Source organism: Vicia villosa, linkage group LG6, assembly GCF_029867415.1.
Source record: "Vicia villosa cultivar HV-30 ecotype Madison, WI linkage group LG6, Vvil1.0, whole genome shotgun sequence".
Classification (NCBI taxonomy): Eukaryota; Viridiplantae; Streptophyta; class Magnoliopsida; order Fabales; family Fabaceae; genus Vicia; species Vicia villosa.
In genome coordinates, this window is record NC_081185.1 from 10,417,234 (window position 1) to 10,432,868 (window position 15,635).

Genomic DNA, 15,635 nt, shown 5'->3' on the forward strand with positions numbered 1-15,635 from the left:
TTTTTTTTTCAAGTGTTTCTTTTCTTTCAAACTCTAACAAAAGAAAATAATAGAGGGATAGATGTAGAATAATAAAAATGGGTTACGTACTCTAAATTTACATGGTAAACCCGATAAAAAAAATATATACCAGTGTGGATTAGTTGTTTGAACCCAATAAAAATGGTTCTGCGATAAAAAAAATTGATTTTGAATTAATTGCAATTATGTAAAATTGAAAATCTTCATATTCTAGCTTCAAGTAGAATCAATTATTGAAAGCATAATCAATTATGCATGAGACAATCAAACACGTCAAAATCAATTCTAAGTGTCCATAATCAATTCTAGATGCCTCAAACATTAAACCAAACATAGACTATATCTAGTCAAATACCCGTGCGGCCATACGAATAAATTTATTTGATACGATATAAATTATATTTAGGTATGGATCAAAATTTTAAATTAGCTATTCATTTTAGAATGAACAATAGTGTTAAAAACTCAATTATTATATTTAATAATCAAAGTAATTATTGTTTAAAATAATAGGTATTGTGCTGATAATGACTTGTAAAATAAAAATTTTATTTGATAGAATATAAAATTTATTTATATACATATGTAAATTGAAATGAGTTATTTAATTATAAAATAAAAAATAATTATCATGCAAAGAGGGCATAACACCCTCCCTCTTATCATAATAATAACTAGTAACAAACCCGTGCATACGCACGGGTTCTGGTCTGTTGCGCGTATTTGTTTACATAATATATTTAGATCAATAATAAATTTTTTCATATATAAAATATTTAGATCAATAATAAATTTTTTCCGTATATCATTTTTGAATTAAAAAATATTTGGATCATAAATATCATTTTTCATATATAAAATATATAGATCAATAATAGATTTTTTTCCCGTATACAAACTTCATTTTTGTTTAGGTATCATTTACAAAAATATTTGGATCAATATAAATTTTAGTATATAAAATAATTAGATTAATAATAGATTTTTCTTTCGTATCATAATTTTGAATAAAAAATATTTCGATCTTAAATACTATTTTTTTATATAAAAATATATAGATCAATAATAGATATTTTTTTCGTATACAAATATTATTTTTGTTTAAATATCATTTTAAAAAATATTTGAATCAATGGTAAATTTTCGTATATAAAAATATTTAGATTAATTATAGACTTTTTTCCGTATACCATTTTTGAATAAAAAATATTTGGATCATTAATACCATTTTTTATATAAAATATATAATTCAACAATAGATTTTCCCCGTATACATACTTCATTTTTGTTTAGGTATCATTTACAAAAATATTTGGATAAATAATAAATTTTCGTATATAAAAATATTTTGATTAATAATAGATTTGTTCTCGTATACCATTTTTTAATCAAAAATATTTGGATTTCGTATATAAAAATATACCATTTTTTATTCTAGCTTCAAGTAGAATCAATTATTGAAAGCATGATCAATTATGCATGAGACAATCAAACACGTCAAAATCAATTCTAAGTGTCCATAATCAATTCTAGATGCCTCAAACATTAAACCAAACATAGACTATATCTAGTCAAATACCCGTGCGGCCATACGGATAAATTTATTTGATACGATATAAATTATATTTAGGTATGTATCAAAATTTTAAATTAGCTATTCATTTTAAAATGAACAATAGTGTTAAAAACTCAATTATTATATTTAATAATCAAAGTAATTATTGTTTAAAATAATAGGTATTGTGCTGATAATGACTTGTAAAATAAAAATTTTATTTGATAGAATATAAAATTTATTTATATACATATGTAAATTGAAATGAGTTATTTAATTATAAAATAAAAAATAATTATCATGCAAAGAGGGCATAACACCCTCCCTCTTATCATAATAATAATAATAATAATAATAATAATAATAATAATAATAATAATAATAATAATAATAATAATGCAAAAAATACTCGTAAGATGAAGAAATATAAAGAGGAAATTTTGATATTTTGAAATAAAGATTTTGTCTTTTAAATCAAAGAAAATTATTGATTAAAGTAAAATATGAATAATGATCCGTGGGATGAAAAAATTATTCGATGCAATATAAAATGTAGCGAAAATACTCTTTTTTGTCCCTTAACTTTGCTTCGGGGTCCAATTTGGTCCCTTAACTTTTAAGAAGTTCAAATTAATCCTTTAACTATTAAAACAGCGCCACGTTAGTCCTTCCGTCTGAGTCCGTTAGTCAAAGTAAAAAAAACGTCCAGGTAACATTACAATATACTGACGTTGAATGCCACTATTTATTATTTTAAAAAATATCTTTTTATTCTTATTCTATTTCACTATTTATTCATTTCAATTTTCACTAATTTTTTTTTAACATTTTCATTACAATAAATAAAATGATGGCGACTTGGTATGGTCGTTTGTTTTCTTCATGGATTCGGGAGAGAGTGTCTGTCTGTGTTGTTGTTGAACACAGAGAGAGACAGAGACACAGAGGAAAAAATGAGATTTTAAAGATCATAAAAAATTCAAAGGATGATTCCATTTTGATTCTTGTTTCCAGTTTTAGATTCTTCAAAATAAAAAAAATAAAAAACAACAATCTTTTTTCTTTCCTCTTTAGAAAACCACAAGAAAATCTCAACATTTTGAATACCCTTTACTCAAAACTTTGTTGTTCATCTTAGGGTTTGGATCCACAGTGTTTACACGCTTGTGCTGGTGGAATAGTTCAGATACCTCAGGTGAATACCAAAGTTTTCTACTTTCCACAAGGGTATGCAAAATTGGGAGGGGACGATGATAGGATTTGGATTCAGAGGGTTTCATTTTTGCTTCTCTTGCATGGTGGTTTTTGTTTATGAAACAATGGTTTTTGTTGTAGGTTTTGGTTTATGAGATTAAGGGTATTTTGAAAAAGATGAAGAATATATTAAAACCCATAAATTATCATTTAGAGTCCGATTTTCTTTCACTATATCAGTCATAAAAATTGAATTTTACATGTCACCTGCCACATCAACAAAAATTAACACCGTTATTGACATTTTGACGGAAAGGACCTACTTGCTCCGTTTTTAAGACTTAAAGGATTGATTTGAATTTTTTAAAAGTTAAGGGACCAGACTGGACCCCAAGGCAAAGTTAAAGAACGAAAAAGGGTATTTTCCCTAAAATGTATATATAACAAATGCAATATTTGAAATGATTTACTAAATTGTAAAACGAATAATAATCATATAAATTTAATTGTATTAAATAAATATTAAAAAAAATTGTGAGATGGAAAAATTAATATTTAAAAATAAAGATTTTGTCTCTCAAACTAAGACATGGTTGATTAAATAAAATAGATATTGTGTTTATAGTGACACGTTTAAAATTAAAAAATAGGTTATAGTGTTTTTAGTGATACTAAATAAATAGAAAAAAATGAAAATGAAAAAGTGTGGGAAAAAATGTGAGAGAGACTTGAAATTTTAATCAAGAAAAAGAATGAGTGTATGTAATATTTAATTGTGATTTAATTGCTGAAGTCTGAAAAGTGAATGCTACATATCACGTTGTAATAAGAGATGAGAATGGAAAAAAAAATAAACATTACTTAGTTACGTAAATGTCCTTTTCTTAGTATAAATAATTTTGTTAGAACAAGATTTGTTCTGATCAATATTCTTAGTTTTGATGATAACAAGGATATGAATTTTGTGTGAGATAATGTGGTACTCTAATACATTGCAATTTCCCTTTCAGGAAATATATAAAGAGTATGCACAAATCAGCGCTCAGAAGCTTTGTCTCAGAAGGTTCAGCATGCAACATCAGAACATGGTCTGGCAAGACATCAGAAGATGGTCAAGGCAGAATCAGAACATGGGTCTATGGAAGCATCAGAAGAACTTGAGATCAGAAGCAGAAGCACTGAAGTTCTCATGGTATCACGCTCAGAAGCACTTCAAGGTCAGAAGACAAGAAGATGCTTTGCACCAAGATGTTTGACTCTGATGATTTTCAAACGTTGTATTCTCAAACGTCAGATCAGAAGAAAGTACAAGTGGCAGGCTACGCTGACTGACAAAAGGAACGTTGGAAGCTATTAAAGGCAACGTCAGTAGACACAGCGTGAACAAGGCTCGAGGTAGTTGACAAAAGCGTGAAACATTAAATGCAATGCTGTACGGAATACGCAAAGCATTAAATGCACCCAACGGTCATCTTCTCAAACGCCTATAAATATGAAGTTCTGATGAGAAGCAAGGTTACCAATTCTGAACGAAATTATTTTGAAAGACTTGCTGAAACGCTGTTCAAATTCAAAGCTCAGAAACTTCATCTTCATCAAAGCTCACTACATTGTTGTTGTAATATATTAGTGAGATTAAGCTTAAACGTTAAGAGAAATATCACTGTTGTGATTATAGCTTTTAAGAAGCATTGTAAAACTCTTATTTGATTACATTAATTTGTAAGTAACTAGAGTGATCAAGTGTTGATCAGGATACTCTAGGAAGTCTTAGCTTGTGTCTAAGCAGTTGTAATTAGAGTGATCACGTGGTGGTCAGGATACTCTAAGAAAGTCTTAGCTTGTGTCTAAGCATTTGTTCCTGGAGTGATCAGGTTGTGATCAGGATACTCTAGAAGACTTAGTCGCGGACTAAGTGGAAAACCATTGTAATCTGTTGCGATTAGTGGATTAAATCCTCAGGTGAGGTAAATCACTCTGCGGGGGTGGACTGGAGTAGTTTAGTTAACAACGAACCAGGATAAAAATTACTGTGCAATTTATTTTTATCGTTCAAGTTTTTAAGACTACACTTATTCAAACCCCCCCTTTCTAAGTGTTTTTCTATCCTTCAATTGGCATCAGAGCGCCGGTTCTAAGGTGCAAGCACTTAACCGTGTTTACAAAAGATTCAGGAAGAGAAAAACGCTTCAGTAAAAGATGGCTGGTGAAGTTCATACAAATCCAACTGCATCTACATCTGGCTCTGCTGAGCAATACAACGGTAACAATGGTTATACTAGACCACCTGTATTTGATGGTGAAAACTTTGAATACTGGAAAGATAAACTGGAAAGTTACTTTCTTGGTCTGGATGCTGATCTATGGGATCTTCTGTTGGATGGTTACAAACATCCTGTTAAAGCTACTGGTGTAAGACGAGAAGCGAAATGAATGATGATCAAAAGAAAGATTTCAAGAATCATCACAAATGCAGGACTGTTTTGCTGAATGCTATCTCTCATGCTGAGTATAAGAAGATATCTAACAGGGAAACGGCCCATGACATATATGAGTCCTTGAAGATGACTCATGAAGGAAATGCTCAAGTCAAGGAGACCAAAGCTCTTGCACTAATCCAGAAGTATGAAGCCTTCAAGATGGAGGATGATGAAGACATTGAAAAGATGTTTTCAAGATTTCAAACTCTGACTGCTGGATTGAGAGTTCTCGACAAAGGCTACACCAAGGCTGATCATGTAAAGAAGATCATCAGAAGTTTGCCCAGAAGATGGGGCCCAATGGTGACTGCATTCAAGATTGCGGAGAATCTGAATGAAGTTTCTTTGGAAGAGCTGATCAGTGCCCTGAGGAGTCATGAGATTGAACTTGACGCTAATGAACCTCAAAAGAAAGGTAAGTCTATTGCTTTAAAATCTAATGTTAAAAAATGCACTAACGCTTTTTAGGCTAGAGAAGAAGATCCTGAAGAATCAGAATCTAAAGAAGAAGATGAACTGTCCATGATCTCCAGAAGGGCAAACCAACTCTGGAAGAGCAAGCAAAGGAAGTTCAGAGACTTCAGAAGTTCAAAGAAATTTGAACGAGGAGAATCTTCTGGTGACAGAAGATCTGACAAGAAGAAGGCTGTCTGCTATGAGTGCAATGAGCCTGGACATTACAAGAATGAGTGTCCGAAACTTCAGAAGGAGAATCCCAAGAAGAAGTTTCATAAGAAGAAAGGTCTTATGGCAACATGGGATGATTCTGAATCAGAATCAGGATCAGACTCTGAAGGAGAGCAGGCAAACTTTACGCTGATGGCGACAGAAGATGATGGATCAGAATCTACATCAGAATCAGATTCTGAAGAGGTATTTCTGAACTATCTAGAGAAGAGTTAGTTTCCAGTCTAACAGAGCTTCTTGAATTAAAAGCTCATCTTAGTATCAAATACAAAAAGCTGAAAAAGCAATTTGAATTTGAAACTAAGAAGCTTGAGTTGGAAAATTCTGAATTAAAAGAAAAAGTTTTAAAATTATCCAATAATGTTGGATCTCCTTCTGATTCAGAAAAATCCACTCCCAGTCTGAATCATATTCTGAAAGAATATGATTTAAGTTTCAGGAAGTTCTTATCTAGAAGTATTGGCAGAAGTCAGCTAGCTTCTATGATATACGTTGTGTCTGGGAACAAGAGAGTTGGCATTGGTTATGAGGGTGAAATCCCATACAAGCTTGAATCTGTGGATGATATGAAAATATCATACAAGCCTCTGTATAACCAATTTAAATTTGGCCACTCCCATGATATTAAGCACACATCACATGCACAAAGTTTTCACATAACACACACCAAGAAGCATGTGACACAACCTAAGAAATATCATGGAACTCAGAATAAGAAGTATCATACTGTTCCTCCTGCTAAATATTTTGCTAAACCCAAGTTCAATCAGAACTTGAGGAGAACTAACAAGAAAGGACCCAAGAGGATGTGGGTACCTAAGGAAAAGATTATTCCTATTGCAGATATCCTTGGCTGCAAAGAAGGAAAAGCACAACATGTCATGGTACCTGGACTCTGGATGCTCGCGACACATGACAGGAAGAAGGTCTATGTTCCAAGACCTGGTGCTTAAATCTGCTGGAGAAGTGAAATTCGGAGGAGATCAGAAGGGCAAAATTATTGGCTCAGGAACTATAAAGTCTGGTAACTCTCCTTCTATTTCTAATGTTCTTCTAGTAGATGGATTAGCTCATAACTTATTGTCCATAAGTCAATTAAGTGACAATGGTTATGACATAATCTTTAATCAAAAGTCTTGCAAGGCTGTAAGTCAGAAGGATGGCTCAATCCTATTTACAGGCAAGAGAAAGAACAACATTTATAAGACAGATCTTCAGGATCTTAAGAATCAGAAGGTGACTTGTCTTATGTCTGTTTCTGAAGAGCAATGGGTCTGGCACAGAAGATTAGGACATGCTAGTTTGAGAAAGATTTCTCAGATTAACAAACTAAATCTGGTCAGAGGACTCCCCAATCTGAAATTCAAATCAGATGCTCTTTGTGAAGCATGTCAAAAGGGCAAGTTCTCCAGACCTGCATTCAAGTCTAAGAATGTTGTTTCTTCCTCAAGGCCGTTAGAACTCTTACACATTGATCTGTTTGGCCCAGTCAAAACAGCATCTGTCAGAGGGAAGAAATATGGATTAGTCATCGTTGATGATTATAGCCGCTGGACGTGGGTAAAGTTCTTGAAACACAAGGATGAGTCTCATTCAGTGTTCTTTGAATTCTGCACTCAGATTCAATCTGAGAAAGAGTGTAAAATCATAAAGGTCAGAAGTGATCATGGTGGCGAATTTGAGAACAGATTCTTTGAGGAGTTCTTCAAAGAAAATGGTATTGCCCATGATTTCTCTTGCCCCAGAACTCCACAGCAAAATGGAGTTGTAGAGCGAAAGAATAGGACTCTACAAGAAATGGCCAGAACCATGATCAATGAAACCAATATGGCTAAGCATTTCTGGGCAGAAGCAATTAACACTGCATGCTATATTCAGAATAGAATCTCTATCAGACCTATTCTAAATAAGACTCCTTATGAATTGTGGAAGAACAGAAAGCCCAACATTTCATATTTCCATCCTTTTGGATGTGTATGTTTTATTCTGAATACTAAAGATCATCTTGGTAAGTTTGATTCCAAAGCACAAAAATGTTTCCTTCTTGGATATTCTGAACACTCTAAAGGCTACAGAGTATACAATACTGAAACATTGATTGTAGAAGAATCAATCCATATCAGGTTTGATGATAAGCTTGGTCTTGAAAAACCAAAGCAGTTTGAGAATTTTGCAGATTTTGATATTGATATATCAGAAGTTAAAGAATCAAGAAGCAAAGCTGCAGAAGCTGGCAGTCTCAGAAGCAATGGATCAGAAGATCAAGTTGTTGCATCTTTAGAGAATCTTAGGATTTCTGAAGAACCAACTATCAGAAGATCACCTAGACTTGCATCAGCTCATTCAGAAGATGTGATCCTTGGGAAGAAAGATGATCCTATCAAAACAAGATCATTCCTTAAGAATGACAATCATAAGTGTTAGACGCTGGCCTTAGGATCTAGAGGGGGGGTGAATAGATCTTAAACAGTTTTGCAGAATTAATTGAACTTTAAGCGGAAGTGATTCTGAATCGACTCGCGTCTATTCCGAACCACTATTGAAACGATTGTATATGTGTTAAAACCACTAACCAGCTTGAGATAAACGATAAGAGAATACACTATAGAATCAATACGTCGCTCTATTGAAAATCAATTAACTTCTTATATGATGAACGACGTTTGCAATGCAGTAATGGTGAAAGAAGCAAAAACACAAACACTTGGTGATAATGATCAAATTGATGGTGATTCAATGTGTGATGGATTGTGAGGTTTATATAAGTTCTTAATTCACAATCTTAACACTCGGATCGTTGATCAATTTGCTATTATAGCCAAATATGAACAGAACGTAAATGAAAAGGTAAAAGCGACAAGAACACGATATTTGTTTAGGCAGTTCGTCGATCGTCCTCGCTACGACTACGTCTGCCCCCAATTCCAAACTGAAATTGGGAAATCTTTCATTAATGTTGAAAGTAGTATATACAAAGAAGAAAGCAAAGCGATAAACGATAAACCAATTATGTCGATCCTTTGAATCTTCTTCCCCCTTAATCTTGAGCAAGATCAAGGTGATCCAAGAGTTTCACTTTGATTCCTTTCTGCAGTGTCTTGAATTGCTTGAACCCTTGTTCCTCAATCGTCACACTCAGCCGAATCCTTGATGAAAACTCTTGATAAAAACCCCCAAGAAACACCTATCTTGGAGGACAAAACCCTCGAATTTTATTCACCAAAAACCCCACAAATCTTCACCCACTAGGAATCTTCAATTCCGTTCCATGGACGTTATCGAACTCGATCACTAACCCTCAACGCAAGAATGATTATGTGTAATTGTGTTGGAGATGACGAAGAACGAAGATGAGAAGCCTTTGTGTATCTTTCAGTCTTTGGTGTTGATATTCAATAATTGAACCTTGGACAATATATATGAGAGCTTTTCAGTTGGAGCAGAGAAAAACAGAATTTTTGACATTCTTGATCAGTTAGGTCGACCTCTTGTAGTGCTTAGGTCGACCTAGCAGAGGTGCATAAGCTTGAATGGTATTTGCTCCCAGTTAGGTCGACCTGTTTGGGAAGTAGGTCGACCAAAATTCTCTTCAAGTACGTTTTTGGGGCAAATCTTCAGTTTAGGTCGACCTAGTTGATGTGTGAGTCGACCTAGCAGAAGTATGTGGAATTTTCTCCATTTTAGGTCGACCTGGGTTGACAGTAGGTCGACCTAACTGCTGCTTTTCTGCATTCTTCTTGTTTTGCTTGTGTTGAGTCGACCTATATGCATAATAGGTCGACCTGTTCTGACATGAGTGATCAATGCTTGCTTTTCTTTGAGTTTTCTGCTTCCACCTTGTTGCTTGTATGCTTATTGAGTTTGCCATGAATCAAAAACATCTTTGTGATTGTAATCTTGTATTCACAAGAAGCAGTGATCAGAATCAGAAGGCATAAAGTCTATTCATATTTTACAGCTGTCATCTATTATCTGATGGTGAACACGTGTCTGTACGGTTAGCACAAAGCGTGCAGTTGAAAAGACGCCGACCTAGGTAACTGTGTTAAATAATTTCATTTACTGTGTTCTCTCTCCTAATGTCATTTCTCATTAAATGCATAATGATTTTTTTTAAAATCTTTTAAATAACCCGCTTCATCTTCATTCCCTCTTTTTCTCTCTTTCTCTCTCTTGTGTGCATCCCCTTCGTTGCATTTCTTTTCAAACCCTAGTTTTTGATTTGATCTCAAAGCATAATCATCATGAACTCATCTTCTTGTTCATCAAATTCAAAAGAAAGGCTCACTTCTACAAAGATCCTTTTACGCAAATATGAGTATGCTCCATTGAAAACATGCTTAATACCCACGAAAGAACTGGAAGTTCTATGTGAATCTGCTGTGGACATCAACAACCTAAAAGCAAATGGCTTTAAGTGTGATGCAAGAATCTTTGAGCAAGGATGGTCTAAATATCTTGATAGATTGGTTGGTCCAATTTATCCTGAACTTGTGAAGGATTTCTGGGTACATGCAACGGTTACCCCAACTGCCATCATTTCATTCGTGCTAGGGCATGAAGTGGTTATCACTGAAAAGCTCATCAGGAAGCTGTACAATCTGAATGATGAAGAAGGTTGGTCTGGTTTTCGACATGCATCAGTTGATTGGTCTAAAGTTGAACAACAAATCTCTCAGACTTTTGGAATTGACTCTAATACACAGGCACCTTAAGGTCGTTTTATAAAGTATGGGCTGAGATTATTCTGGGTTCTCTTCACCATAGAAAGAGGATGCTCTCCTCCTCCTACATCAGTCCGGATCACAAGTACACTCTTTTCTGCATTGGCAAAAAGACTGAGATCAACATCTCTCATATTCTGTTTGAGAATCTGAAGACGTCTATCTTTGAGTCAAGAGAAGACGAAAGGGCGAAGTACCCTCATATTCCAAGAACGACTATTCCTTTTGGAAGAATGATTTCAGACATTCTGATTGAAAGCAAAGTGCTGGACTCCATCAGAAAACTCAATGCGTCCCATTTTCTTGGAGTAGTTCAAGGTCCCATTTTCAATGGTGTGGATTTGTTCAGACTGGAACTCATTCAAAATGTACCTTCTGTGTGCACAAGCTTTCCTGACATTCTGTCAAGAAGAGTTGCTGTTGAAGGTTTTGCCTCTTTGTTTCAAAAAGAACTGCATCAGGTTGTCAAGCTTTACCTGGAAGATTGTGTTAGGAAGCAATCAGATATTGATCCTGCTTGGATCCGTGGCAGAGTACTTCCGTCCAAGGCTGATCTTCTGAAGAAGGATTAGAAGGAACTAAAGGCTAGGCTAAAAATAAAAGCCCGAGAAGATGAGGCTAAGAAAGCCAAGAAGTTGAGAGTCACCTATGATCCTGACAAGGTGGACTCTGAAGAACGAAGAGATAAAAGGATTAGAGATTCCTTTCGCAGAACCAGATCTTCTTCTTCTGTACAAATCTCCAGGCAGGTTTTTACTCCACCTCCTTCTGTCCCTAAACCATCTTTCCAATCACCTCCATCTGAACCAAAAGTAAACTTCACCTTACCAAATCCTTCTCCATCATCCTTCTCCTCTCCCATTCTAAACCCCACACCTTTAAGTATTCTTCCCCCAACTCCTTCTGATAAATCTCTCTCACCAATTCCCTTTACAAATACTCCATCCTCTTCTCAACCTATCCTCTCTGATATTCCATCCTCATCAATCATTCTTTCAGATATCCCTTCTTCCTCATCCACCGCACCTCCACCTTCTATATCCCATCCCTTACCTACTAGAAAATCCAAACCCTACTGTCTTCTCTACCCTGACTACAAATTCACCTTCAATCCGCCTGAACCTGAACCCTATACCTACCTGGAACTTTTCAGACATGAGGTGATTAGCAGTCTAGACCTTCTGAAGGATGCATTTCTAAATGGTCTGGATGATGTTTCTACAAGAAATCTCTGGAGAAGATTTCGCAAGGATTTTCAAGTAGAAGCAATGGGAGTACATAAAAGACTAGTGGCTGCTGCCCCTGGTTACCCTGGTTACCTTCTGGAGGGTGATAATGGTATATACTACCATCCTCTCAGAAATTGTGTTGCTGCTGAGGAGAAGCCCTTTGTGGATGAATTGGAAGTAGCAAGACTGACTGCTGCATTGGAAGCCAACCCTTGCAGGGAGATTGTGGTCTGGATACCTAAATATCCAGTTCTGCTCGGGGATTTCAAGACCCTCTTTGACTTTCTGAGGGAAAACCCTTCTAAGGAAGACCCAAGCTTGGTCATTCCAGAAGTTGTTGACCCACCAGAAGTTGAAGGTCCTTCTGCTCCCAGGAATCTGGCTGTCATTCTTCAGGCACTTGAGAATGGAGATTCTGAGATTCCAGCTGCAGATTATGGAGATGCTTCTATGCAAGAAGCAGATGTAGAAGATCATGTTGATGAAACCATTCCTATTGAGGAAAATCCTATAAATGATCTAACTATGGAAGCCACGGATCAGAATGCCATCCCTGTGGATAGAAGCTGTGAAGCTTCTTCTGATGAACCTTCCCGTCTTGCAAGGACTCTGGAAGTTCTTCAGAAGAACCAGGATGAGCAAAGCTCAGTCAATGCTGAGTTTAGAGCTTTCATAGAGAAGCAGAATGAGCACAACAATGGGGTTCAAGAGATGCTGGCCAAGATCTTGTCAAGGCTAGGGTCGTCTTAGATTGAGTCTTTGTTGTTTTGTTTTTGCTTTTGCTGCATCTGTTTTTGTGCATCTTGTCTTCCTTCTCTTCGTGTACTTCTGTACCTGTTGTTTGAACTTCAATGAAATCATCCTTTTTCCTCCGTGTGTTTCTTTTTGTTTGTATCTGAATCTTTTCTGTTTTTTGATGATATGACAAAAAGGGGGAGAAAATATATGATAAATGATCTGATTAATATTATCAGTTACCGAGTAAAAAGGCTCCACATTTACTAACAGAACTTGCAAAGTTCTATGTTTTTAAGTTGTGTTGTTGCAGGAATCAAAGATTCAAGATCAACATAAGAAGCAACAAAATGAATCAAGCTCTTGGATTCTTGAAGCAAGCTGAGTGCTAGGAAGCTTCAGAATCAGAAGCAAGAAGGAAGAATGATCAGAAATAGCTCTTGGATTCTTGAAGCAAGCTGAGTGCTAGGAAGCTTCAGAATCAGAAGCAAGAAGGAAGAATGATCAGAAATTCTGATAATAGAATATGATCCAAATCATTGTCTATTTGCTCTGATACATTGTCTATTGGATCTGATATATTCTATATGGCTTATATGGCTCTGATACATATTTTGTGTTCTGATACACATTTTATGTTCTAACTCATTCATGCTGACTTTTGTCGTTTAGTTTTGTTCTGTAACATTTCAGGATGTAGAGATGCTCTGATGATGCTCTGGTACATTCAACAATGTTCTGATACAATCTAGCATGAAGTGATGTAAGAAGAAATTCAAAGCTCTGAAGCTATCCGAGGGAAGCAGAAATCAGAAGCTGTGAATGTTCTAAAGATCCAGGAAACTCAAGTTCTGAAGCTGTCCTAAATGGAAGCATGAATCAGAAGCTGTGAATGTTCTGAAGATCAAAGAAATTCAAGTTCTGAAGCTGTCCTAAATGGAAGCAGGAATCAGAAGCTGTGAATGTTCTGAAGATCAAAGAAATTCAAGTTCTGAAGCTGTCCTAAATGGAAGCAGGAATCAGAAGCTGTGAGTATTCTAGGGATCTAAAGAAATTCAAGTTCTGAAGCTGTCCAATGGAAGCAGAAGTCAGAAGCTATGAATTATCTGAAGATCAAGCACTGTGAACGTCTCTACCGAAATAATCAGGAAAGTCATTTATTATTAAAGTTCTTCGAGTATTTATTTCAGGGGGAGATTATTCATCTCAGGGTGAGATTGTTAATCTCGGGGGGAGACATATTCACATGCTTATGCTATAGCTGTGTAATTTGTCTTTAGCCGTCTGCTCTTTCTGATCGCAAATTCATATCATTTATATATGTTTTTGTCATCATCAAAAAGGGGGAGATTGTTAGGACAAGATTTGTTCTGATCAATATTCTTAGTTTTGATGATAACAAGGATATGAATTTTGTGTGAGATAATGTGGTACTCTAATACATTGCAATTTCCCTTTCAGGAAATATATAAAGAGTATGCACAAATCAGCGCTCAGAAGCTTTGTCTCAGAAGGTTCACCATGCAACATCAGAACATGGTCTGGCAAGACATCAGAAGATGGTCAAGGCAGAATCAGAACATGGGTCTATGGAAGCATCAGAAGAACTTGAGATCAGAAGCAGAAGCATTGAAGTTCTCATGGTATCACGCTCAGAAGCACTTCAAGGTCAGAAGACCAGAAGATGCTTTGCACCAAGCTGTTTGACTCTGATGATTTTCAAACGTTGTATTCTCAAACGTCAGATCAGAAGAAAGTACAAGTGGCAGGCTACGCTGACTGACAAAAGGAACGTTGGAAGCTATTAAAGGCAACGTCAGTAGACACAGCGTGAACAAGGCTCGAGGTAGTTGACAAAAGCGTGAAACATTAAATGCAATGCTGTACGGAATACGCAAAGCATTAAATGCACCCAACGGTCATCTTCTCAAACGCCTATAAATATGAATTTCTGATGAGAAGCAAGGTTACCAATTCTGAACGAAATTATTTTGAAAGACTTGCTGAAATGCTGTTCAAATTCAAAGCTCAGAAACTTCATCTTCATCAAAGCTCACTACATTGTTGTTGTAATATATTAGTGAGATTAAGCTTAAACGTTAAGAGAAATATCACTGTTGTGATTATAGCTTTTAAGAAGCATTGTAAAACTCTTATTTGATTACATTAATTTGTAAGTAACTAGAGTGATCAAGTGTTGATCAGGATACTCTAGGAAGTCTTAGCTTGTGTCTAAGCAGTTGTAATTAGAGTGATCACGTGGTGGTCAGGATACTCTAAGAAAGTCTTAGCTTGTGTCTAAGCATTTGTTCCTGGAGTGATCAGGTTGTGATCAGGATACTCTAGAAGACTTAGTCGCGGACTAAGTGGAAAACCATTGTAATCTGTTGCGATTAGTGGATTAAATCCTCAGGTGAGGTAAATCACTCCGCGGGGGTGGACTGGAGTAGTTTAGTTAACAACGAACCAGGATTAAAATTATTGTGCAATTTATTTTTATCGTTCAAGTTTTTAAGACTACACTTATTCAAACCCCCCCTTTCTAAGTGTTTTTCTATCCTTCAAATTTGTTTTGAAAAGATAATTTATAAATATTATGCAATTGAATTGTTACAGATCGATAGTAGATTCCAAAAATTATACTCCTATTTTATATAGTTTCATTCAAAAACAAAACATTGATTTATCTTAACTCATTAAGTTTAATCTTTTCTAATTTCTTTAATTCTTCTATAATAAATATCATATATTGCTAATAAAATTAGAGAAAAAAGAGTGAATAAAGGGTTAGAGTCACAGATTCATATATCTCTCTAATTATATTCAATAAAATAGTGAATTCAAATTCCTTAACTGTTGGAATTGACTATGTTTTGGTCAGAAGGTTCAAGAGACCTAGTGCTAAACTTTCACCATATGAATCATCGAAACAAGGTTTGAAAAGGGACGTATCGTGCTCATATTACACCATGTGTTTTATGATATGAATACCTTTGATCCTTTGAATCAA